The following is a 27,122-nucleotide window of genomic DNA, read 5'->3' as shown; positions in this document are numbered from 1 at the left end:
CATATTTCCAGGCTGCTCCAGCCAAGAAGAGTGCTGGACTGGATTTGATGGTCTGCTCTTGCTGAAGGGACTGTGGGATTGCCTCTGGGGGTCTGCTCATGATAAGGGGAGACTTGAATTTTTAGTTGATCTGAGGTGGTAAATATGGGCTTGGTGGTATTGCATCCTACTATCCATGATCTTAGATTTGGGGCCCATCGGTTGATTTTGTAATTGTGTTCTAGAAGATGAGAGAGGTTCAATTATTTGCATTTACAAAGGCCAGGACTCAGGAATGATTTTGGGAAGGAAGATATGATCTATTGATGGCCGGAGAGATTCGGGAGTTTTCTATTTCAAAACCGAGACCTGAACAAGATTTCTGAGTTCATTTTATACAGAGGAAGGGCCAAATTGTTCTTTGTTTCAGTTTAGGTATCCTTTTTGCATGGACTTTACACATTCTAGATAAGCTTTTAGCACATTTGTTTTGCATTTTCCCTGAATATTTAAAGTTTATAGAGTTGCATTGCTAAACTGTTTCTCCGGGTCTGGAGTCGTTGCCATGGTCACCAAGGGCAGGGCTGCAGCCTCTTACTGTCCCACACCCACAGGTTGGGACACCTACAGCTTAGGTTACCTACAGAGGGAAGAACAGCCTCCCACCCAGAGCCCCCATCATTTACCCCCTTATGCTGAAGCTTAACTTGCTAAGGTTTGGCATAATTATTGTTGGAGTTATGAGGTGGGTGACTGTTTGTTGTTTTGATTGATTACTTTACTTATCAATTTTCAGTGAGGACCTAAAGAAAAAGTTTCTGTTTTTAGAAGTTTTCATTCTGGACAGTAGAATCCTGGGCATGGAGCCACCTTGCAGTCATCGTGGGGCCACTGGTGCTCACATGGATTTCCAGTCAGGCCCAAGAAACATCTGTTAATTTGATTTTACCCTTGAAGAGTTTACACATTTGATCTTAAGGGGGTGCTGAATGGGCATGATCTCTTTTCTGTAACTGATTCTTGCTGGCCATGGACTATAGTCATTGCCTAACAAGGTGCACAACTACTATTTTATTTTAACTCGAGGAAGATGGATCTGGCATTCTGTATGAAGTTTTCATATGGTTAATAAGAAGCTCATTCTGAAAGAAACAAACTTAATAAAAATTTTGGAATACCCATTTTTAAAAGAGGACATTGAATTACAGACGTAGACAAGGTTAGGTGCCTATAAAGATGGCACCCCATTTTAAAAGCTGGTGGGAACGGTGTGTATATATATATATATATATATATATATATATATATATATATATATATATATAATTTTTTTTTCCAGAGAGAAACTGAAACAAATATTTAGCTTTGTTTTGAAGACTCATTTCAGGCTGTTTAATGATTGGCACTCATGTGCTCTGTCAGATGCTCTTGGTGAACTGGCAACTTTTCGGCAGTTGGTTTTATTTAGGATTAGTGCACCAAGTTGGAAATTTTCTTAGTTTTAGCTGTGGGAGTGATTAGAATTACAGAATAAAGGTGTTTTTTTTTTTTACATTTTGGTTTTAATTGTACAATTTCTGGTAATTTTGAATGTTTAGTAGGTAATCCCTTATTAGAAAGCAAGCCTCATTTTTGCTACACAGTAGAATAGTAACTTGATTGAGCCTGGCTAAGACTGCACTTTATTTTATAAATATGTTTATTAAATAGTTAGAAAATGAGGTTACCAAGATTTTAACATGTCTAATGCACTTTTGTACTTGATCTAGAATAGAAAAGATAACATTATAATTATTAGGCATATATTTAGTACAGGATAAAAGTACAGCACTTAATATTAATTAATGTATTACTTAATGCATAAGGATTCTGAGTTGCCATTAACAGTTTTAAGTTTCAGGTTTGTAATATTTTACATGTTATCTCTCCATGGGAGCAGGCCATAATGCCAATTTTGTTTAAGTTTTACTTACAGAATCCTGGTAATCGTGGCTCCACTTAGCATGTTCTTCACACAGTGAGTAAGTCACATCATCATTGATCCTGGAGAGAGTTTCCAGTATTCTACCAGCCTTGCACATAGTGCTCACGGGCACTATGGAACAGCGCCAGTCTGGAGGCGATATCCATTGTACGCTTTGCTATAGTGAGTCATCATTGGCTGCTGCAGGAGCTTGAAACTTCAACATAGTTTTTGTCAACTTCAGGAGGAAAACAAGAGGCTGATAGAGCAGATATTTCTATTTGAGTGGTCAGGGACCAGCCTAGCTAATAACTCACATGGAGAAGCAACCTGTAATGTATTCAAGGCCTGGTTTTAATGCACAAAAGAGTTTGACAATGTTAAAATTTTTCCTTGTTTTTATATATTTTAAACATTTTAATGCAACACATCACATGTATCAAATGACTTTATTTACTTATTCAAATTTACCATGAAGAAAATAGTAGGTATTTTACTTTACTAATAGAGGGAATTTTTTTTTTCATTGTTGAAATGAAAATGGAAGATTCCCAGTAGAATCAAGATAACTTTTCATTACCCTTTACTTAAATGTGCACCTTGGAGTGACTCTCAGACTGGCTTTATGATCAAAAAGTTATTCTTTGCCACTAATACTAATCCAGGTTTTTAGTTAACAGTGAATTCTATAACTAGAACCATTTAAATGTTTTCAGTTTGGAACATGTTTTTACAAACTCTTTATAATTGACCACAACCACATAGACTAGTTACCTTACATTTAAATTAACTTATTAAATTACAATTAACAAGCAAAGAAGTTTACTTATTTATTTAAAAGAGCATATCTACATTTTTTCTTAGCTTAAATTCATTAACATGAATTTACAATTTTCATTATTTCAAAGAATTTGTATGTATAATGTTAATTTATTTAATGGGTAATTTATAAACTAAGGGAGATTACACACAAGCTAAATAAAATTGAAATTATTATAGTTTATGCAATTAAAGTTCTCTTTTCTTTGCAGGACACTACAACCTCTTTTCTTTGTTTAAGTTTTGAAACTGTGAATACTTTTAAATGTATACTTGCTACCAGGTTCCAAAACACATTATAATCCTATAATTTGCTTAATCATAATCCAGGAAAGATCTCTCCATAGCTTTTATGGACCTTCCTTTACTTACTGAAATTTAGGCAACAGAACCAAAACCACCCTTATTTTAAGACTGTCAAAAGGTTTTAAACTGAGGAATTACAGGGCAAACTTATTCTTAATTCCCTAGCCTAGTAGATGGGTTTTAATCTGCCATACCTAGTTCAGCCCTCAAAGCTCCTGTAAAGAGAAGACCCTTTCCCAATAGTTTCTATAATCAGATTTTTTTATGACCATCGTGCTTAGATTAATTTGTGATACGGGAAAATTTATTTAGATATATAACTGCATATTTCACTTTTAGGAATTTCAATAGAGGTCTTTTAAGAATTTTCATTTGTTACTTTGATATTATTATCCTCATGTATGAAGATATGCACTGAGCAAATATGCAGACACAAATAGAGTTAGACACAGAAACACAACTCATTGATGTTACTTATAATTTGCATTATTTTATATACCCTTCAGGTACTATATATATATATACATATATATTTATATAACTGCATATTTAAGCAACAATGAGCAAATAGGCATACACAGAAACATAACTTAGTTACTTAAAACTTTCATTTTTTTTAGAAAACAAGTGTGACTGCAACATTTCTAAAGTTCTTTTTCCCCTTAATTTCCACTATAACCATGCAGGTTTGCACAAGAATTTTGTTTCTTAACTAATGGCTTATAACCAAAATGTTCCCAATGCTTTAGCACCATTTTCTTTTGTTTCAGAATTTTATATTTTACATTGAATTTAGCAGAATTTTGAATGAACAATGACACTAATTCTATGTACATTTACCAAGGCTATTGGAGCCTCAGGAAGACTGGTTTCTTTCATGAATTGCCAATCAAAGGAACCCTGACAGTCAAGGCAGGAGACCTCCTTTATGTTCCAGTCCTTGGAGATAATAAAACTCCTGTGGTCATTCAACCCCAAGGTCTAAGAATTTCACCAGGCAGTAATTTAGTTCACACCTGGAATCATGAGAGAAAGCAGGGTTACCAATACCACTTGGACAGGAGAGATGGATGTCCCATGTCTGCTTTTCCCAGGAGTATAGGGGCAGAAGTTGTTATGAAGTAACCATAAGCAAAGGCAAGGGATGAGGCTAGGCTTGATGTAACCATAAAAGAAGTTAAGGTTAGATTAGAATTTACACTTACGTTAATAGGTTCAGGCTATAAATACACCTATTCATAATTTCAGTTATTATCCTTCTGCTTCTTTATAATATAAATGCATCTGTAAATGATCTTAACTCTTTTTATTTTTATTTTTAATCTTAACTCTCAGTTACAGTTTTCATTAAGTTTTAACCTTATGGTGAATTGGATACCTTGATTAATTAAGTTACAAGAATTTTATTAATAATAATTCTGTGAAGTTTTGCGTTTTCTTAGTAATGAAACAAATTCTCATCTGCAAGTTATACATTTAATTCACCATCAAGAGTGTACTGGCATTTAAAGATTCATTTTAAAATTATCTCATACAATGAATAGTTAAGCTCCAACAACCAACAAAAACCAAACACAGATTTTTTCCTCTGTAATTTTACAACCCTGATGTTCCCAGCCAGGCCATTAAAAAGGCTATCAAATGATTAGAGATCTATTGTTTCAAGTGATAGCCTCCTTTCTTCAGACAAGTGTACAGTTCTAAAACATTTCAAAGAATTTCTACATAGTCTCACAGAGAGAGAGAGATTTGGAAAAGCAGAAGAACATGGGCAGAATGCAAATTTAATTTGACCATTAACACTCTAGGGAGGAAACTTTACTGCATTTATTTGGATCTTGCTCTGCATCCTTTTTACCTCCCCGCTTCCAGGCAGTTATGTGCACTGCAATCAAATAAGAATGTAGCTTATAAATAGAAGGTGTGGACTCACTGGAAAGGGGCAAGCCATACCCCCTTTCCAGCTTTCTGCGAAAATGGGCATAAAGAACCTACTCAAATTTGGTGTCCCTCATGGGGACCCATGCACCCTGACTGGGGCCTGCCCCAACAACCCCAGGTGCATGGTGTGGAAACGGACAGCCCCCAAGCCCCAGAAAAGGGACAGACCAGAGACAAGACAGCAGAGCATGAGCAAACATCCAGACTCTGCAGGTTGGCCTTATAATCAATTCACCCCCTTGCCAAAGGCAAGGGAGGGTTCCAGCTCAAACAAATTCCACTACTTTTTGTAACCACACAGCATTGAGATGACACAGAAAGAAGCAAAAAGGTCATTAATCTGGCCCACAAGTTCTATATATATTTTTTCAGCACAGCTGCCCCCAGAGCCACAAACCTTAGAAAGAGAGAACACTTAACATTAACATCTGATATAAAGTAAATTCATTTGCAATTCAGCACCATAACAAATGTTGCCAGCTAGACCTTTTTCACTGTTTAACTTTACACTCAGTCTAAGCTTCACTAGAAAAGGTGAATCATTTTCCCTAACCAAGTTTTTCAAAATCCAGACCAATTTCCAGGACCTTAGGACTCAAAACTATAAACAACCTTTCACATGATAATCAAGCCTCCACTCTTTCAGCAGAGATAGGACCAGTACTAGAGTCTAACATGCAGTTAGACAAAACAAAAACATCAGATTTTTCCCTTTTTTCAGACCTAAAGAGAACTGCTTCCCCTCAAATTTCTGGAGGTACTAGGGTCCTTTCTTGAGAGATGATCATGCTCCTTCTACAGCAATTAAAGCTCTGGGTTTTCCCAACTAGGCTCCCCTGGGGTCTATTAACTTATGCCAAAACCAGAGTTCTTTTTTTTCCCCAGAATTTTCCTTCAGACTTTCCATTGCCCTCAATTTTCATCAGGAAGACTCTGCTGGAGCCCACATATTTTCTGAATTAATTTTAATCCAGGAGCACCCTGATGACTGGGGTTCACCCAAGTCCTCCCTGCTTCCTCTGGGATCTGAAAGGGGCAGCAAAATGGTACTGTCTCTTGTCTTCATTTCCAATCCTGGATGAGACCCCAAAATATTGTAGAAGATGAGCGAGGTTCAATTATTTGCATATAGAAGGACCAGTACTCAGAAATGATTTTGAGAAGGAAAAAACAATTTATTGATAGCCAGCCATACTCCGGAGCTTTCTATTTCAAACACGAGCCCTAAACAAAATTTTTGAGTTCTTTTTATACAGAGGAAGGACCAAATCATTCTTTGTTTCAGTGCTCAATATGCTTGAATTAGCATATACCTTAAACATCCTAGGCAAGCTTTTCACATGGACTTTATACATTTTAGATGACCTTTTAGCACATTTGGTTTGCATTTTCCTGGAATATTTAAAGTTTATAGAGTTTTTCCAGGACTGGAGTCTTCGCCATGGTCACCAAGGGCAGGGCTGTAGCCTCTTACTGTCCCACACCCACAGGTTGAAACACATACAGCTTAGGTTATCTACAGAAGAGAAGAACAGCCTCCCACCCAGAGCCCCCATCAATTGTATTTTTGCTTTGATGTGGGAAAATGTTGACTTTGAGGAAGTCCTGATATTGATGTTCTGTCTTTGTTATTTCTGTTGGTGCTGTGTGCTCAGCTACATCTGATCTCGGTGGTGTTTTGGAAAATTGGTCTGAATTTGGAGGAGAACCCCTTAAGAAAAAAGAAATGCTATTCTATTTCCACATTGCCTGGCCACAGTATAAAAAATGGTGTAAATAACCTATTAATGAGTCTTTAAATTTCAATAATATCTTGCAGTTGATTTCTTTTTGTAAAATAAATCACCACTGGAATTAGTTTAACTGCTGAAGAAGCAGAAAATCTTAGCAACATTGTTGTTCTCAGTTTTGTTTCCATGTAAATTCTACTGGGTCTTGAAAGATAAGTTAATAATATCCATGTGTTTAAAGTTTAGTAACTTTTGAATTAGACAACTCTATGAACATAAAAGAGCAGGATAAAATAGAAAAAATGCTAGCTGCTTTTGTAAGCCTGCAATTTCACTGTGACTTAGTACTGAAAATTTGGCTCAAGAAAATTGTTTCAGAGTGTGTTCTTGTAAATGATTCTTAATACAGCTCTATAAAATACTGAAAAATACTAAACTAAAGATCCCTATAAGCTATCAATATACAAGTAGTATTTAAAATGAAGAAAAGTTATGTTTCCATATAACTAAATTGAATCATTATTCTGACCATTTTTCTTAGTGTTGATGATAATTGCACACTTAAAAGAGATTTGCTTGGAGAGTTTCCAAAGTCATTACAGTAATTTTATTTATGAATGTACATAGAATGTGTTTTTAGAATTAAGGAAAGAGAAATTAATTTCATCCTAAGGAAATGAAATGACTGTTACTTAAGAAAAAAAAAAAGGAATTGTATTTGGCCCAATGGAAAGAGCATCTTCCTACCACATGGGAGGTCTGTGGTTCAAACTCTGGGCCTCCTTGACCTATGTGGAGCTGGGCTCTGCACAGTGCTGATGTGTGCACAGAGTGCCCTCCCACACAGGGCTGTCCCCTGTGTAGGGGAGCCCCATGCACAAGGAGTGCACCCTGTAAAGAGAGCCACCCACAATGAAAGAAAGTGCAGCCTTCCCAAGAATGGTGCTGCACACACAGAAAGCTGACAGAAGGTGACACAAGAAAAAGAAACACAGATTCCTGGTGCCACTGATAAGGATACAAGTGGTCACAGAAGAACACACAGCGAATGGACACAAAGAGCAGACAAGTGGGGCCAGGGGAAGAGAAGAGAAATGAATAAAAAAAATAAATCTTAAAAAAAAAAAAAAGAAAAAAGAAAATATGGGACAAAACCTGAATGAATACAGAAAATGCAGAAGGTTCACAGAAAAGGAGTTTTTATCATCAAACTTAGGTAAGATTTGATGGATCTAGTTTTAGCATAAAAATCTTTAGCATCAAGTAGTATAGTGATGCAAAAGTAAAATTTGTTTTTTCTCTGTTAAAATGACAAAGTTGCTTAAATCATTAGTATATATTAGTAAAATATCATTGAGTTTTTCTCCTGAATAAGCAGTAAACAAAGGTGAAAGACTGTTTTGTCAAAAAGAGCTTCTTGGGCTTTGAATTTATTGTGTCCTTGGTTTAAGGGAAAATATTCCTCTCACTTTAAAAACAAAAGTGTCTAAACCACAACTTTTAACCTTTTGCTTTCTCAAAGGCAATTCCTGAAAATTATCTTTTTATTTCAAATGATTTCAAAAAATATATTCTATCACCTTATAAAATGTAAAGTACAAAATTAGTTAAGTTCAATGAAAATGTTATAAAATACCTAGGTAAAGATTACAAAGTGTGTAAAAATTTTAACAGTTGGACTTCAGTGTCATTAGACTCTCTTGTTCATTTAATCCAGGCCCCTACTACTGTGTATGGTGCCTCCCAATCATTATTAGCTAGTTTGACCTCTATGACCCCTAAAATAATAAAGGTATCTGTCACAACTCCTGGACATTCTCTTGGAGAACATGGAAATGTGTTTTCCTTCATATATCGTTGGCTCTGCCAACTGCAGATGGCATGGCAATACCTCCATACTGTCTCTCCTTCATATCACGGAGATGCTACGCACCAAGTTTGTGGAATTTATGTGCATGAACATTGCAAGATTTCTGAAAAATATTTCCAAATTATCTTCAAAAATATTTACTTTATTTATATCATTTTAGTTACTATATACATTATAGTTTCTAATGAACTATAGTAACAATTTCCACATCCTTTCTCTATGAGAGGTTATTATTTTCATTTTCATTTGAAAATGGTTAGGGAGTGCATTGATTGGAGGCTGGATGTGTTTTATGTGGACTAGTGTGGAGGACTGAATCATGACCCCCAAAAAGGCTTGTTCTGGTCTCACACCCAGCTCATGGGTGTGTGAACCCAGTTGTAAATGAGTCTTTTAAAAAGCTATTAGGTAAGCTGTCCCCAAATTGAATGAGGGTAGGCATTAATTCAAATTGGACACCAAGAGTAAGCCATTGGTTCCAGCAAAATAAAGGAAATCAATATAACACAGGGGAGAGATTAGATTCCAATGCATTTTTTTGCATTGGACTGATTTTTTTTTTCACTGTGCAAAACAGGACATATTGGACATTATTAAGTGAAAAACATCAAGCTTAAATTTTGGACATATCTCCTCCATTATTTCATCTAATTTGGATTTTTTGTTGTTCAATGTATTCTCTCTTTCTGAAACATCTTTAGTGACTGGAATCATTCAAGATTATCTCAATAACACTCATTTTCTTTGGTATTATTCTCTGTTTTCTCATTCTTTTCTGAGTTCTTGGTAAATTCTACAGTTCTATGTCCAATTCCAGTCTTTTGATGACTATGTTCATGTCTTGTCTAAGTATTTGTTCTAAATATTTAAATTGTATAATTCATTTCAACCAGTTTATACATTGTTTTAATGAATTATAATTTTTCTTTTCCTTATCTTTCTGATCTTGATTACTATATATCAATTTATTTCACATTAGTTTCTTAATACACATAATATTTCTTACTTCTTTGAAGAACTTAAATATACTTGATATAAGTTCACTTTGAGATTTACCTATTAGTTTTATTTTTCCTGAATGAATTCATCTCCCATTTTTGAAAGCTGAGCAGTCTCAATTAGTAACATTTTCCCTCATATCTTTGGATGAATTTTAGGGATTTTCTCTCTCCTACCATGACTCACTCCTGCCTACTTCTACCCACACACAGGAACCTCTACCAAAGAAGAAAAATTTCCATAAATATTCAAGAATAATTTTTAAACTCTGATTTCTCACACTTAGGAGCCACAGAAGTGCCTTGGAAAGACAGTTTCTCAAAGCAGGGAAGTAAGAGAGGTGAGCTGCCCATCTCTGTGAGCAGTGCGTCACCTCATGGCTAACTTGCACAAGATGGCAGAATCAAGGGAAGTGATGTTGTTCTGACTATCAATGCTAGAGACTTCACCAATTTAAATCACGGTGTGGTGGTAGCTATGCTGAAAACCAGTGCTGCTTCCCCAGCTTATGCCCTTAAACACTGGAGGTCCAGTTTTAGAGGAGCCAGTACAAGCCATGAAAGTGCACCAAGTGCATTCAGTGAGAATGAGTATCCTGCCAGCTGGTCCCCATCATGGGTCACATGGTTGGCCTTCCAAGAGCCCTGCATGGCTGCCGTGATTTAGTTTTAAGAAGAAGCTATTTGGCAAGTTGGGGCTTTACTATTGTTGGTGGACATGAGGAGAGCCACACCAATCAGCATTTTTTCATTAAAAGTATCATCCTGGAAACTCCTGCTTATTATGAGGGAAGACTAAAATGTGTAGACAATACAGTGGTGGTGGATGGCCTATCTGACATGGGAATGAGCCACTCCACATTAGTCCCCATCCTGAGGGAGCAGAGGAACAAAGTCATGTTGACCATTTGTTGGCCTGGATGGCCAACATGTATATTTTTGAAATTTTTTAATATATTTTTTATTTATTTTTAAAAGATAGAAATAGCATGCAAAATGTTACTAAAAATGTAGGAAATTCTCATATGCCCCACTCTCCTCAACCCTCACTTTCTTGAAATTAGTTTTGAATCAAGCACCTTTTCTAGTGAAAAGATGAATTTGTAAAGTAATTATAGTTTAGTGCTGAAGATGGTTAAAGCATTTACTTGAATAGTCCTGCAGCATTAAAAATTCTTTGCCAAAGGAATGTTTCATTATGTAGAAAAATTCTGAAGCAGTTTTTGCTAAATATTGTTTTTGGAGTATGTATTTTTATTATCAGCCACATTGACTGGAAATATTTTTGTGACTTATGCAATTAAAATGGATGAAGATAAAACCATACTGCTATTAGATATACACTCATACATATATATCAAAGGTTAGTAAGAGAAGGAGATCATTTATCTTATTTTCATAAGTCTTAAATGTTTTAGAAGCCCTTGTTTTCCCATTATTTCTTTAATTCTGAACTTAATTATTTCAAGTAAATTATTGAAAAGTTATTATTTTAATCTGAAACCATATATATTTGATGTTACCTTACAATCAACTCTTGGTCACTAGACTATTTCATATTTTGAAATATTTTTGAAAGACGAGCACCTATATATATATTTTGGTCCTTTACTCAATATGGTTTTCCTTTGAAATAGCATAAATAAATGAATTTCAAAAAGTATCATTTCCTTATTAATATTATGCATACTTGAAAAAAGTTTCATTTAGAAACCCAGTACAGAATGTAAGCTAATTTACAAATGACCTCTGGAATAAATGGTATTGATGATCAGAGAATATATTTCAAAACACTATATCTGTTGTGCAACACAGCCACTTTATTTTCCAACTTAGTAATTTCCTTACTATGGTTTAGTATATCTATACGGCACTGATGATTTCAGTAAGTTTTATAATAATTTTTTAAATAAACATATCTCTTTTGAATAAACAAGAAATTGCATGTATAATGATTCCTGATAATTTCAGCACCTTTGCTACACTCTATGGTGAACATATAACCAGGACACAGTGAAATGCCCTCTACATTACAGTATGGTTATTAGATGATTGCTTTTGAAATAATTTGATGTTGGAATGCTTTGATATTTTAATTGACATGGAACAAGTTTTTCCTGTTCTGCAGAGAGAATTTTGTAACCTACTTTGCTATTTTTCAAAACATTTTATAAGAGTACATCTTTTTTATTGGGGAGTAGCCATCCATCAACAAATATCATAATTATTAGTCTGTTATATGTGAAAGACTCACATTGAGCCCTGGGGTATAATGAGCATTTTTGGAGGAAAATGTTTTCAATCTTATTTTTTTGTATACTTGTTTTATTAAAGTTAATAGATCAGAAAGAATCCTGCATTTAAAAACATAAAACACATAAGAGGTCCCCATGTAACCCACTTCTGACCACTCCACCCCATCATTTTCATAAATTGTAATTTTTTTGGAGATATATACGGAAGCTGTGGAATGCGTTTAAGGTACAGGTTTTCTTACAGAGGATTTTTGATACTGGTCGGAATGATGTTTGGTGATGAAAACTTTTTCATAACTTATTGAAACTATGAAAACACTTGGATTTTCTCATTTTAAGGTCTCTGGTTAAATATTTTGATTGCTCTGTGTCTTCCTTGAATTATTTCAGTGTTTTTCAGATGTGTTTAAATAATTTTGTTATAATCATTCTGGATGGAAACACAAGACATATTTTCCAATTAAAAAAGAACAACAAAGGAAAAACCTTCTCCTAAATCATACCAGATTCAGGACATCTCAAGACTTCTGTCTTCCTCTCAAGTTCTGAGAGTTATCCCCTCTCAGACCAAATGAATTGTGCCATAAGCATAAAATATTTTACACAGTCCCATGTTAAAGCAGGAGTTTCAACCCCTCATTCCACATGCTTCCACAGACTCCTAGTTTAGCATATGTAAAAACAAAGGAACCATTTCTTCTTGGAATGTAGATGATTCAAAGTCTCAGGCAACAATCCAAGCATTAAAAAGAAAAAAAAAATCTGTTTCATAGAATATCTTACTTGCTTCATCATGAACTGGTTAAGGAGACATTGTTCTTTGAAATATGTGAGGAAGAACCCATTGTGCATGACTACATTTACCTTTTTTAAGTATATTGAATTTTAAATATAGATGTTCAATGAAAAATATAGAGGATTCCCACATGCCTCACTCCCTTCCCCTCCCACACTTTCCAACATTAACAACATTCTTCCTTAGTGTGGAACATTTGTTACAATTGATGGACTCACATTGAAGCACTGTAGTTAAGTGTGGATTATAGTTTACATTGTATTTTACACTCTGTCCCACACAATACAGTATTATGAGAAAATATATAATGGCTTGTATCCATCCCTGCAATGTCATTCAGGACAATTCCAAAGTCCAAAAAATGCCCTATATTACACATGTATTTCCCTTTTCCTCCCCCTCAGAACTTCCAGTGACCATTGTCTTCACCTCAATAATAAAATACCTAACATTGCTGGAATAACACTAAGAATGTTCTAGAATAACCATAAAGTTTCCATAGTCCACCTTTCATTCCCTGATCCTGAGGATGCTGGGATGTTGTTGCTCATCCCACCTCTAAATGAGTGAGTCTTAGATCCCATGGACTGATGGATGAGACTAACTGGCTTGCACTTGCAGTTTCTCTCGTTCCTTGAGGTGGATGTGGTCCATCATCATCTCCTTGATACTTGTCCTGGGTGTGTCCAATGAAATGGAGAATAGGTGCTAGAACTCTGTTGAGATTTAGGGCCCAACTGGCACATGGACACATCAAACATTTAAGTCTTACCAAGGCTAGTACTAAGTAGAGGTTCAAATAGAATGTGCAGAAGAACAGTGTGTAGGGAAACCACAAATGAGTCTAACTCTGTCACAGAGTCCAAAGTAGGGCTCATTGGCAGGTGTGAAATACAATTACAACTTGAGAGCTCTTTCTGCCAATTTGAATCACTTGCATCACCTATATCCCAATAAACTTCAGCACAATATTCATCGTCACATGAAATTGTCTCAAAACCCTCAAATATGGTAATGAACTTACCAATATATATGGCTTCAACAAAACCAGTGGGAGTGTTTATGTATGAACTTCACTACTACCTGGAAGAGAGAGTAAAAAGCCCCTGTTGTCTCTTTCTTCCTGGTGTTATAGGATCTGCCATCAACAGTCTCAAAGATCATTAACTGGCCCACAATCAGAGGAAGTACACCTGATGTGGTATTCCCAAAACATAGAACTTCCTGCCCTGACCATCGATTAATAAGTGTATGTGCCCGTGAGATGGGCACAACTTTAATTTCCCTTCTAAGTTAGTGGCCATAAGCCCTTTATTTTTTATCCAGGGTAATAAAAAATTCATGTGTTGCCTGTGACATAGATGGTTGATATGGTGGAGAGTATATGGGGTATTAAAGTGACTGTTCTCTGATTTTGGGTGACAAAAAATAAGTGTTTCCTACATAGCTCTGTGTTCCTATAGAGGTGCAATTATTAGGGAAAATTATCTGTTGATGGAGAAATGGATCAGTGTAACCTGTTGATCTATGGTTTAAACACATTTTACAGGGACTGAGTAGATAAGTGTGTCAAATTTTAAGAATTCAAAATGTAATTTTACTTTCACATTAATCTTATGGTATTGATTTGTAATTTCTGAATATTACATGACTGCTGCTTCCCAGGCTTGGGCACATTGGATTGTGAGTGTTTCTAGTCACAGGAATGATATTGGGCCTGCATCCACCTTAGGAGGCATGCTGTTTGCCTTAATATCAGACATAGTTGTGTGAGGTTGTCCATCTCGCTATTGGACAATGATTCCTGGATGTCCTTTGATAAAGCATGACTGCCATGAGCCCCTATTAACAGACCACCTTTCTGATGCAATAAACACTAGTTTTTTTTTACAAGGGATAGCACTCAGTCTGCCTGGAGAGGAGGTGGTCTGTGGGGCATTGCTATCCCTGGACTGGGGTGAAATCATAGCACCGAGGGGGCAGAGGGTAATCCAAAACATATTTTCCAAGTCTTGTTTTTCACCTGTGCACAGAGCCTCAGCTGCAGAGCCCCAGGGCAAAAAGTGTTACAGGTCACCCTATTGTCTAGAGAATTTGGAAAAGCTTAGCAAAAAAGAGGTCATCACAGCCCTTAGATTTGAGTTTCCAGGTCATAACAACAATATATACACCCAGATGTTTCTGCATGAGTCTGCAGGTTCTATTTCAGCTCTGAATGCCCCTTACCTGGCACACAATTAAAGCTTTGGCTAAATTGGGGAGCTACTTTGAAGATGTACCTATTGATTTTCATTGCCCTGCTCCTGCACCTTCCCCTTTCTGCATGGAAGTTAACGGATCCCTCCTGCTTCCACAGAATGAAACCCAGTGTATTTAAGGATGGAGATATGGTTATTGTGGGGTTTTTCCCCATATATATACTTCTAATGGAAGAAAGGATTGCCCAGCCTATCAAAGAATTCTATTTCCAGCAGTGAGTGCCATTTTCATTTATTTTCTGCCTCATTCTTTCTTTTTTTTTTATTGATTTTGTAAAAATATTACATTAAAAAAATATGAGGTCCCATTCGACTCCACCACTCCCACTGCACCCCTCCCCCCCCCCCCCAGCAACACTCACTACCATCATCATGACACATCCATTGCATTTGGTAAGTACATCTCTGGGTATCTCTGCACCTCATGGTCATTGGTCCACATCATGGCCCACACTCTCCCCCATTCCATCCAGTGGGCCCTGGGAGGATTTACAATGTCCGGTGATTGCCCCTGAAGCACCATCCAGGGCAATTCCAAGTCCCAAAGACGCCTCCACATCTCACCTCCTCCTGCCATTCCCCATACCCATCAGCCACCATGTCCACCTTTCCCACTCCATTGCCACCTTTTCTCTGAGGTCCTTGAATTGGTTGTGTCCGTTGCACCTCTATGTCAAGGGGAGGCTCAGATTCCACATGGTTACTGGATGCAATCCTCCTGCTTTCAGTTGTAGGCACTCTAGGCTCCATAGTATGGTGGTTGTCCTTCTTCAACTCCATCTTAGCTGAGTGAGGTGAGTCCAATAATTCAGATTGTAGGAGCTGGAGTCTGTTGAGGCTCAGGGCCTGGCTATCATATTGTCAGTAAAAAGATTCAATCCCCTAAATATATCCCTTGAGTGATGTGTAGATAATTTGCAGATGGCTAGCCCAACATACTCCACCTTATTTTCCTTGCCTTCCCACCTGCTCTCCTACATCTTAGATTGTCCATAATCTTCTAACTGGATTTTTTTCTTTCAAAGGAAAGGAAAAATATTGCATTTTTCTTCATTTTAGTTCCCATGACTTTCTTTTTTCCATTTCTGGAACATAAGGGCTGCATCCTACTCCATCAAACTCCTCTCTCCTTGCCTCTCTTCTGACCTCAGTTTCCACATGCGGTGGATGAAATGATAATCCTTAGAAACACAATCCACTGTCATTAGGGCTTTTCTAAGAGGTTATAGAAAAATGTGTCTTCCCCAAATTAGAGGTCCGCTAATGCTTCTTTCTCCATAGTTATAATTGCTAATATTCCTACAAGGATGCCACAAATATCTGGGGTCCACTTGCATGTACAGATTTCTTACTGTAGACAGCTGGTTGTTCTTTGAAATATCTTTATATCAAAGCCTGCCAGGTATCCTCCCTGCCTCCTAAAGCTGCCAACCAGGCCACGATTAAAAAGATGAAGGATCTGTGTGTCATTTTCATCTCCAGGATGATTCTGATTTATTTTTGCATTTAAACTAACTGGGTTTTTAGATTTATCTGAATGCCGTTTCTATAGCCAATGTTCTAGAAATGAATTGATAAATCTGCAGGAATATAGGTTTCAAAAAACTCTTTAAAAATATTTTTGATGGGCTTCCAACAAATAGATTCTGCTTGAGTGAAATAGGGTGTTTCATTAAAGAAAATGATGGCTTAATACTTTTTTGAAGCTTCCAGACACATTTGTTTTACAAGCAGCTGCACACATTTGTGACTGCTGTTGGCACGGTTCAAAAATTGCTGTAGAAAGAGTTTGCAACTCAGTTTTCTTACTTTTCATTTCTAGTTGTTTTTCTGATTATCTCTTTGATTCTCTGACAAAACTGCAGTGATTCACTGCTCATTTCCTTTCTGTAATTTTCCAAAATTGCTGTGAATCTCTGTGATATACACACAGCTCATTCTGATGGGCACTGCTGATTGTTCTCCAGTGTCAGGGCTGCACGAGTTGAGGGTGGTTGATTCACGGCGTTCTGGCCTGAATCTCCTAAGGAAGAAGGCAAGTTGAACTCATGTCCCAGCTTGCATGAAGCACCCTGTAAGGTGGAGGGGAAGAGTTTGTGCATTGTCAGAGAAGGAGATATTAAGTGCTTTTCTTCTTATATTCTGCTGTTCTCTCAAACTACCAAAGGAAAATGTGCACTTCGTGGATTTCATTGTTTTAGAGTAGAAGCTCAGAGTGACACTTGCTAGAATGCCCTGATAATTAAATAAGGCTTTCTTTTCCGTGGTGACTTATCCACTAGGTTCAGAAGGTGCAGTGCCCAGTGCTGACCACACTGGGGGTCAAGCAATGTTTTAATATCCTTTTAAAACTTAAGAAAAAAAATGCTTTGTCAAGGAAAATGTTTTAATATATAATTTTAATGAATTTGCCTTTAAAATAACTCAGTCATAAAAAGTAAAATCTATATAATAATGTCTCAGACCATGGAAGTTGTAATGAAGTCCTGAACATATTCTTTACTTTGTCTGTGCTAAAAATTTGTATATAAGGTTGAGATCATTCTGTCCCCATTCCCCTTAAATGTGACTTGCATATAAAAGATGCCATGAAGAAAAATACATGTTTCCAAAATACAATTTGTATGCCTACATATATTAAAGTCTTGGGGCTAAAATAATTTTTATCCAGTAAAAAATTTTGTGTTTTTATTGGGTTCTAATATTTTATTACTATAATTAAGTACATAATTAATATAGTAATAGATCTTTGCATTATGAAAGCAGCTAACAGAATTTTTGGGGTTAAGTAGTTGAGTGCAATTCTTGGTGTGTTTTAAATGTTTTATAAGCATATTATAAAAGAATCCTCCAGAAATATACTAATTGACACTTTCACTAGGTATAAAGGAAAACATCACTTTCCTTGTATTGTTTTTGAACATGCTTGAATGAATTAATGTTTGATAATGGTATCCTGTTGATCACATTTGCATTTTTTAAAATAAGTGTTGGATTAATATTTTCTTGGGTTAATTGGTCTTAGAATATATTGTTTGGTGACTGAAACTTTGGTCATTTTTTCTATTCATATATATAACTTTTCACTTTTTACAAATGTTTTAGATATTGAAAATATAAAGTATGTGGTTACAAATAGTCATTTAAGGGCTGTGGATCTAGATCAATGATTGAGCATCTGCTTCCCATGTACAAGGTCCTGGGTTCAATCGCTTGGACCTCCTAAAATATTTTTTTTATCCTGTTGTTCTTTAAAAAAAAAATAGTTTTGATTGTGGCATATTTAAATCAAAAACAAAATGAAACTTCAGTTAAGTAAAATCCAAACATCTTTTCTCCTATTCTGTCTGCCTTTTTGGCCATGCCACTCCAATCTGTAGGTTTATTAACAAGGTGCTAATTCTAGTAGTTTGTTTTATTTTTGAAATATGAAAAGTGTATGCCTCTCAGATGAAGTAGATTACTTCAATTTTATATTCCAAAATTATTTTCTTTCTCCACTAATTAAACCCATTCATTTTCCCCCTCCTAGTTTTTCAAGACCACCTGGATGATACATGAAACATTCCCTTAGACACAAATCCTTTCTCTATTTTCTATTATTTCCTAGAGATACAACAATATCTTCCTGTGTCATTACCACACTCTTTAAAATATTGTGGCTAATTAAAAATTGCAGTTATTGCTTTTGGTAAATCAAATTCTGCTTTTAGTGTTCTCAATTATTTTCCCTAATTTCCTGAACTTCTCATGCTTCCAGGAAACTTCTAAAATTGTATTACCATGATGTTTAATATAGTTCCCTGAATTTTTATAATTTTTTACCAACTTACATACAACCTCCAAAGTTTCCATTTTAAGCACTGTCAAGTGTACAATTCAGTGGAATTAATGGCATTCACAATGTTGGGATACCATCAACAGCATCCCTTACCCCAACCTTTCATCATCTCTAACAGAAAATACTTGCCCAATTAGAAACAATTTCCCCTTCCCTCATCTGCTGGGCTCTGGTAATTTATCTACTGTGTTAGCTTTATTTAAGAAATCAATTTTTGACACATATTTATAAAGCATAAATTTAGTCAAAGTGTACACTTGTATACTCACATAGTTGTGCATATATCACTTCAATAATTATGAGAGCATTTTCATTATTCTAGGAATATTAATAATAACAAAAAGCAAAAACAGGAAAACTCATCACTGCTCAATCTTTCTATGCTTCTACTGTATTTAGCTGCTATTCTGTTTTTATTTAGTTCATTGGAATTTATATTTTGTAGAAATGGTTTTAAACATGGAATATCACCCATATTCATATTTCTCATGAGGTTTTACTATGTTTTATAATGCAATGTTAATTTTTTTAGTGATCCTTCTAGTAATATACATGTACTTAGATTTTACTTTTCATCCTTAATCATATCCATATAAAAACTCTGTGCTAGTTACTAACACTATGATGTGCTTTTTCCACTACTATTCCTTTCCAAAGATTTACAAGCAACCTCTTAACAGTTCAGCAATTTGTTAAAAACTATCCATTCCCTACCCTCATTCTATTTTCTAATTATTAATTCCATGATTGAATACAACATTTTTAGTTCATAATAGCACCATCATACAATATTTATCCTGTGTTAACTTTTATAGAAATTTTGTAGATTTGTTTGTACCTTTGCAATATTGTTTTCAAAGTTTTTACATTCCTTGATAAGATATTTATAATCTTATCCACAGGAGATGCAGTAATGTTTAAATGTATTGCTATCATATATATCTTCCCTAAAAGCTTCTATAAGCTGTTGTTATAATATTGAAAAACCATTGACTGTTATATATTTGTTTGAGTACCATCTTATCAAGTACATTACCTTATCACATTTACTATTGGAATTCCTATGTGAACAACCTTACCCACAGCAAATTACTGTGACTCATTACTCTTTCCATTTTTTTTTACCTGTTATTTTATTGCATTATCTAACTGACTAGAAATTCCAACAATTTAATAATTCTGGCACCAACAGAACTTATACATATTCTTGATTTTAAAATTAGTGCTTTTTGTGCAAGGAATCTTTAGCAATATTCATCCAACTATACATGAGGAAAATGACACTCATAAGTAAATTTCGCTAATAGTGAGGATTCATTCAGACTGCAAGGAGAGAGTATGGAATGTGGAGATGAGTCCCTGGGTGGGGGTGATTCAACCATCCCTGACTTTCACCTACTTTCAATTGATTCAATGTCTCTGATTTAAGCAAAGTCTATATTCTAATGTTAAGAGGGTTTGTGCTTTTAAGCATATTCAGTAACAACTCTCCTAAAATAATATGTTCACTTAGAAGTTGTTCAATTTTCTTAAATTCTTTCTTTCTTTTTCAGTATTGTGAAAGCGTTTCTCACTAGGTAATTCAATTTATTTTCATAAAGCCTGTACCATGCTTTTTCTATATTTTTATTTATGAGACATTTGGGGGGAAAAGGAAAATACGAAAGGCAACATATGGAATTAGAGGTAAAGGTTCCCAAGGAAGATAAGAATCAAAATAAATCAGAGGTAGATATATTTATATCAGTCAAAATGGGTAAGGATAAAATGCATCATTAAGAATCAAATGGTAAATTCATAATGATAAAAACACCCAAGTCATCAAAATAGTATAGTCATTGTTTTGTATTAATGAAGATATAAAACCCTAAGATTAATAATGCAAAACAGAAATAAGAAGATATAAAATCAGTTATCATAGTGGAAATTTTCAAAATTTATCTCCCAAACAAATGATAACATCTATCTAAGAAATATAACTTCTATTTGATAAAAGAATAATAAGTTTGATTTATTGAGCACATTTGGATACCTGTGTGCTACTATTGAAAAATATCCATTCTTGTCAAACATACAGGGTGCATTAAGCTACAGTTAGTCATATTTTAATCAAACCTGAAAAAAAGGACTTTTGAAAGAAATACAAGATATTTTTATTTTTATTGCAATTTCAGATAAAAGTAATAAAAATGAAAGGTATTTCCATTGGTCTGGACGATGATTTCCTAATAAATAAATGGGAACTTAGTACAAGCTGCAGAAAAGATGAAAAGAATAAGGATTATTTAGAGAAAGTACCCCTGAAAAAAATCTTGATTAATTATTAATAATAGGATTTTATTTTTTCAGTTAGCAAACAGATGATAGACTTTTTAGAATTTATGATGCTGTTGGTCTTAGACCCTAAAGTTTTTCCTCTCCTATTAGCTAAACGTAATATTCAATTCCTCCTCCTTCATCATTTCTTTTCTCCCAAATCTTCCTGCCTTGCCTGATTCCTCCTTCACTGGGTCTCTGAGGCTCTTCACAGTTCATTGATTTTTGATGATGAAAGATCCAAAACTTGGTGGGGTAGATGTTTAAGCTAATTGACTGTCAGTCTTCTGTGGGTCACTCTGTCTGTACCATCCACTTCTGCCTGTTTTGTGGATCTGATCGGTTAAGGAGATTCACACTTTAGTTGGAATTAATCCCTCTTCAAACTCATGACAATATTGTTAACATTCTACACACCATTTAATAATATATTAATATGAAAAAAAGGATTTTGGTTCCAGAATTAAAGAACAAATCCTACCATGAATGTGGTCTGCTTTTCCACTCATTATACTTTCCATTGTCGCGACTCATACATTTCCCCACATAGGTTGAATTCAGTTAGGGCTTTATAGAAATTTTTAGGTTTTAGCATTAGCTAAAATTCTGTGGATTCAGAAGACTCAGTCTAGAATGACTTCAGTGTGTTTTCCTCCTTAATTTGGTCATTGAATTTGATTGGTAGATAATCATGATTTGTGTCTTTCACCTACATATGTCTGTGCCCACCACAAAGGTTTCTAACCAAGAACTACCAGTATGTTCTGGTCATGCTTTTTGCCATTGAAGAGATCAACAGGAACCCCAATCTATTACCCAATATTTCCCTGGGATTTGATATCTATAATGGCCTGCACAGTGAACAGAGGACTTTGGAAAGTCCCATCATTTCGCAATCTGGGCCGGACAAGTACAACCCTAATTACAACTGTAGGAAAGAAAGCAAGTCGGTAGCAGCCCTTACAGGAATAACATGGGCACTTTCCGTTCAGGTTGGGACACTGCTGGAACTCTACAAAATTCCACAGGTAAGCCTGGGTGGAGTGGGGGGAGATTAAATCAAGTATCCTTTGTTGCAATTTTCAGGAAACTTAAAAGGAAAGTTCAAATATGGAATCGTGTTTGCGCATCTCTGAAAGGGTGTGACCATTATACAGAGAGTAGGTGGGATGTGCAAATGACCTTTATATGGAACAATATCAATGCAAGGGAGGTGAGGGACATGGGGGGTTTATGGGAACCTCATATTTTTTTAATGTAACATTTAAAAAAGATAAGGAAGGGAAAAAAACAAAAAAACAAAACAGGCAATGGGGGAAGAGACAAAGGAGTTCCCCAGGCCTCAAATACTGATGAATTATTTTCTAGAACTCTCCCAGGAATTAGAAGATGATTAGAAAATAGAAAGTACAAGTCTTTCCTTCTCTGTTTCTAAGAATGCTTAATATTTATTGGGTTTGAAAGGGTAGATCACCAATTCTCTTCTTCATATGGATTTAATTTCTCCTTACTCCGCAGCTTACCTATGGCTTTTATGATCCTAATCTGAGTGATGAAGGCCAGTTTCCATCAATCTATCAGATGGCTCCCAAGGATACCTTTCTGGCCCTTGGCATGGTTTCACTGATGCTGCATTTCAACTGGACCTGGGTGGGGCTAGTCATCTCAGAAGACAAGAGAGGTATCCAGTTTCTATGGGACTTGAGAGAAGAGATGGACAGAAATGGAGTCTGTGCAGCCTTTGTGGAAATGATCCGTGTCACTGAGAGATCATATTTCTCATTGGACTGGCCATATCATTTACGTATCAAAGAATCATCAACGAAAGTGGTTGTCATTTATGGTGACTCTGACTCATTAATGGGTTTGAGTTTTTGTAAATGGGAATTGTTAGTGATAGGGAAAGTCTGGATCACAACCTCGAAATGGGATGTTATCACAAGTAAAGGAGACTTTTTCCTTGACTCATTCCATGGGACTCTCATTTTTTCACAGCACCATAGTGAGATACCTGGTTTCAAAACTTTTATCCAGACTGTTAACTCTGTAAAATACCCAGAAGACTTTTACCTTACTAAATTGTGGTTCATCTCTTTTGATTGCTTGCTTTCTGAATCTGACTGTAACACTCTGGAAAATTGTCCTCCCAATGCGTCCTTGGAGTTGATGCCTTGGTGGCAGTTTGACAAGGACTTGAATGAAGGAAGTTATAATGTATATAATGCAGTGTATGCTGTAGCTCAGAGCCTTCAGGAAATGCTTCTTCAACAAGTAGAAATGCAGTCAGTGGGAAATGGAGATGGGCTTATTGTTGAGCCTTGGCAGGTAATGTCTCTTCCATTTGATAGCACGTGTTTTTTAGAACACATCATAAATGTGACTTTCTTAGAGTGCCATATGTGCTCAAGTTTATAGATTAGGGTTCTTTCTCCAAAATCCCAGAATTCACTGTACTTGTTTTAGTGTCTAGGAGGTAAATCTAGTCTTAGGTAGAAATGGTCATCAAAAAGAAAATGCCATTGGCATGGAGGAAATGAGTTTATAATCAAACTCAAAATTTTTGTTACTAAGACATCAAAACCCTTCCCAACTAATGTTTTAAATAGTAAATATCAAGACATCTTCCACGAGGCACTTAAATGACAACAGGAATTAATTCTTTTTAGACTTCTTAGACAGTGCTGTGTATTATATTTATATTATCACATTTAGTTCTACAACCACTTTAGATATTGCTAACCATGCTTTGCAATATGATACTCTGGGAGAATTCAAAGAGTAAATGAGTGTGGTTAGGTATAATCTACCTTAAGATTTTCTGCAACCCACATCTATAGATTGTTTTACTATCTTGTCTTTAAAGTTTTCTGCCCAAGCTGAGTATTATTTTATTGACTTTATGACATGTTAGACCTCCATACATTTTATTTTATTGAAATATTCATACATGAAAATGCAAAAACATTAAGTGTATAGTAAAAGCTATGAACTTACAAAACAACCATGCATATCATACATTGGTCCCATACATCATACCACCACCAACATCTTGCATTGTTTTGAAACATTTGTTACAATCTATGCAAGGATGTCATCAAAATATTACTAATAATTTTAGTTCATATCTTATATTTGTGTATTTTCCCCCAAACCCCTACATTATTTTTTATGTTTTTTCAATATAGAGGTTGTGAAGTTAAAAAACAATCATACATGTGTTCAGAATTCCCATACAACATATATTCACCAACACATTACACAGTGGTGGAATATTTAATATGGATTATGAGATAATAGTATCAGACTGTTATCAACAATTGTTGTCCAGAGTGTATGTTTGTCAAACTTTTCCATACCTCACCATTATCAACACAGTATATTTTTGGTATTGAGTTGAGAATATTACAGTAATGCTAGTAACCACAGCATTGTATTCCAGCATAGGTATATACCAGATTTTGTTTACCATTCATTGGTTGATGGACACTTAGATCATTTTCACCTTTTGGTAATTGTGAATAATGCCACTATGAACATTGCTCTGCAGATGTCTGTGTGTCTCACAATATTCAGTTCTTCCAGTTATATTCCTAGTAAAGAAATGCTGGGTCATACAGCAGTTCTATATTTAAATTTCTAAGGAACTGCCAAACTGTCTTCTACAGAGACTGCACCATTTTACAGTCCCACCAAGAGTGAAGGAGTGCTCCTATTTCTCCACATCCTCCCAGCACTTATTGCATTCTAATTTAAGAAATAATGACTGTTCTATTAAGTGTGAGATAGTACCTCATTGTCATTTTGATTTAAATTTCCCTGATAGTTAGTATCATGGAACTTTTTAAAATGTTCTTTTTGTCCATTTAAATTTCCAATGTCCTCTTTGGAGAAATGGCTTTTTAAATCTTTAGCCCATTTTTAATTTGGATCCCTTCCTCTTTTACTGTTAAGTTGAATGATCTCTTTAAATTGAATGGAAATTATACCTTTATCACATATCTTGTCTCCAAATATTTTCTCCCATTTAACAGGCTGCCTTTTCAGTTTCCTGGCAATTTCCTTTGAATCACAAAAGTGTTTAGGTTTCTGGATGTCCCATTTATTCATATTTTTCTTTGATGCTTGTGCTTTCAGTGTAAGGTTTAAGAATGTATCACTTACTTCCAGATCTTGAAGACATTTTTCAACATTTCCCTGAGAAGCTTTATGGTTTGCTTTCCTTTCATCCATTTATTGTTAATTTTTGTAAAATGTAAGAGATAGGCGTCCTATTTCTTTATTTTGGCTATGGATATCCAGTCTCCCAGCACCTTTTGCTGAATAGGCTGTTTTGCCCCACAGGGTGGGTTCTCAAAAATCACTGGACCACAGATGTGTGGGTCAGTTTCTGAACAGTCAGTTCATTTCCGTTGGTCTATGTGTGTATCTTTATGCCTGTTCCATGATATTGTTACCACTGTAGGTAGGTAATATGATTTTAAGTCTGGATGTGAGAGTCCTCCAACTTCACTTTTCCTTTTGAACATGTTTCTGGCCATTTGTGGATCCTTACCCTTCCAAATAAAATTTTGTAATCGTGTTTTCCACTTTTTTGAAAAAATGCTGGTGGAATTCTTATTGGGATTGCATTAAAGCTGCATAAAAATTTGGTTAAATTGGCATCTTAATTATATATAGTCTTCCAATCCATGAGCATGGAAAGATCTTCCAATTTTTTGTGTCTTTTTAAAAATTCTCTTAACAATGCATTATAGTTGTATGAATATGTGTTTTACATTATGTTGAAATTTATTCCTAAACATGAGATTCTCTTATTTGCTATTTTAAATGGAATTTTTTACTTCATCCTTCCAATTGTGACATTACAACTGTATAGACATACCACTCATTTATGCATATTGATCTTGTATCCTCACAATCTACTGAAACTTTTTATTAGCACCTCCAACTTTATTGTAGATTCTTTGGATGTACTAGATATAAGATTATATCACCTGCAGTAGTGAAATTTTACTTCTTCCTTTTCAATTTGGATGCTTTTTATTTACTTTTTGCCTGATCATTATACCTAGAATCTGTAGCAGTATATTGAAAATCAAGAGTGACAGTCGGCACTCTTTACTTCTTCATGGTCTCCCTTTGGAAGCTTTCAGTCTTTCATCTTTGACTACAATGTTAGCTGAAGGTTTTTCATATATGACCTTTATCATGTTGAGAAAGTTTCCTTCAACTCCTATCTTCTGCAATATTTTTATCTTGAAGAGATGCTTTGTTTTGTTAAATGTCTTTACTGCAGCAATCAATAAAGTCATATGATTTTTCCTCTTTGATTTATTAATATGCTATGCTATGTTGATTGTTTTTCTGGTGTTGGACCACATTTTCATGCTTCATTAAAACCCACTTTATCATGATGAATAATTCTTTTAATGTGTCAATGAATTCAATTATCCAGTGTTTTTGTTGAGGATATTTGCATCCATACTCATTAGAGAAATTTGATTGTAATTTTCTTTTTTCCAAATATCTTTATCTGGCTTTGCTATGAGGGTGATATTGACATCCTAGAATGAGTTTGGAATCATTCCTTGTTGATCAAACTTTTGGAGACACTTGAGTAAGATTGTTATTAAATTTTCCTTGAATGCTAGGAAGAACTCACCTGTGAAACCATCTGGTCATGGGATTTTCATTTTGGTTTTTTTTTTTTTTTTTTTTTTTTATGGTTGCTTCAATCTATTTGTGATTAGTTTGTTGAGGTCTTCTATTTCATTTAGAAACAGCATAGTTTGCACAGTCCTAGGAATTTATTCCTTTCCTCTAAATTGTCTGGTTTTCTGGCATATATTGTTCATAGGATGCCCTTATGATGTTTTTTTTATTTCTGTGTGGTCGGTAGTAATGTCTCCATTTTCATTTTGTATTTCATTTATTTGTACCTTCTCTATTTTTTCCTTTAGCAGCCTACATATGTGTTTGTCAATTTTGTTTATCTTCCTAAAGAACCAAATTTTGGTTTTGTTAATTCTATTTAGTTTTTCTGTTGTTGT

At 35.2% G+C, this 27,122-nt stretch overlaps 1 pseudogene; it reads left to right on the top strand.

Annotated features, from left to right (window-relative positions):
* LOC101410806 (vomeronasal type-2 receptor 116-like) overlaps positions 1-27,122 on the top strand; it is a 59,533-nt pseudogene that overhangs the window by 21,773 nt on the left and 10,638 nt on the right.

The sequence above is a fragment of the Dasypus novemcinctus genome, chromosome 30 (assembly GCF_030445035.2).
Source record: "Dasypus novemcinctus isolate mDasNov1 chromosome 30, mDasNov1.1.hap2, whole genome shotgun sequence".
Lineage (NCBI taxonomy): Eukaryota > Metazoa > Chordata > Mammalia > Cingulata > Dasypodidae > Dasypus > Dasypus novemcinctus.
Note: the sequence above shows the minus strand (reverse complement) of the source record. Positions and strands in the feature narration are given on the sequence as shown.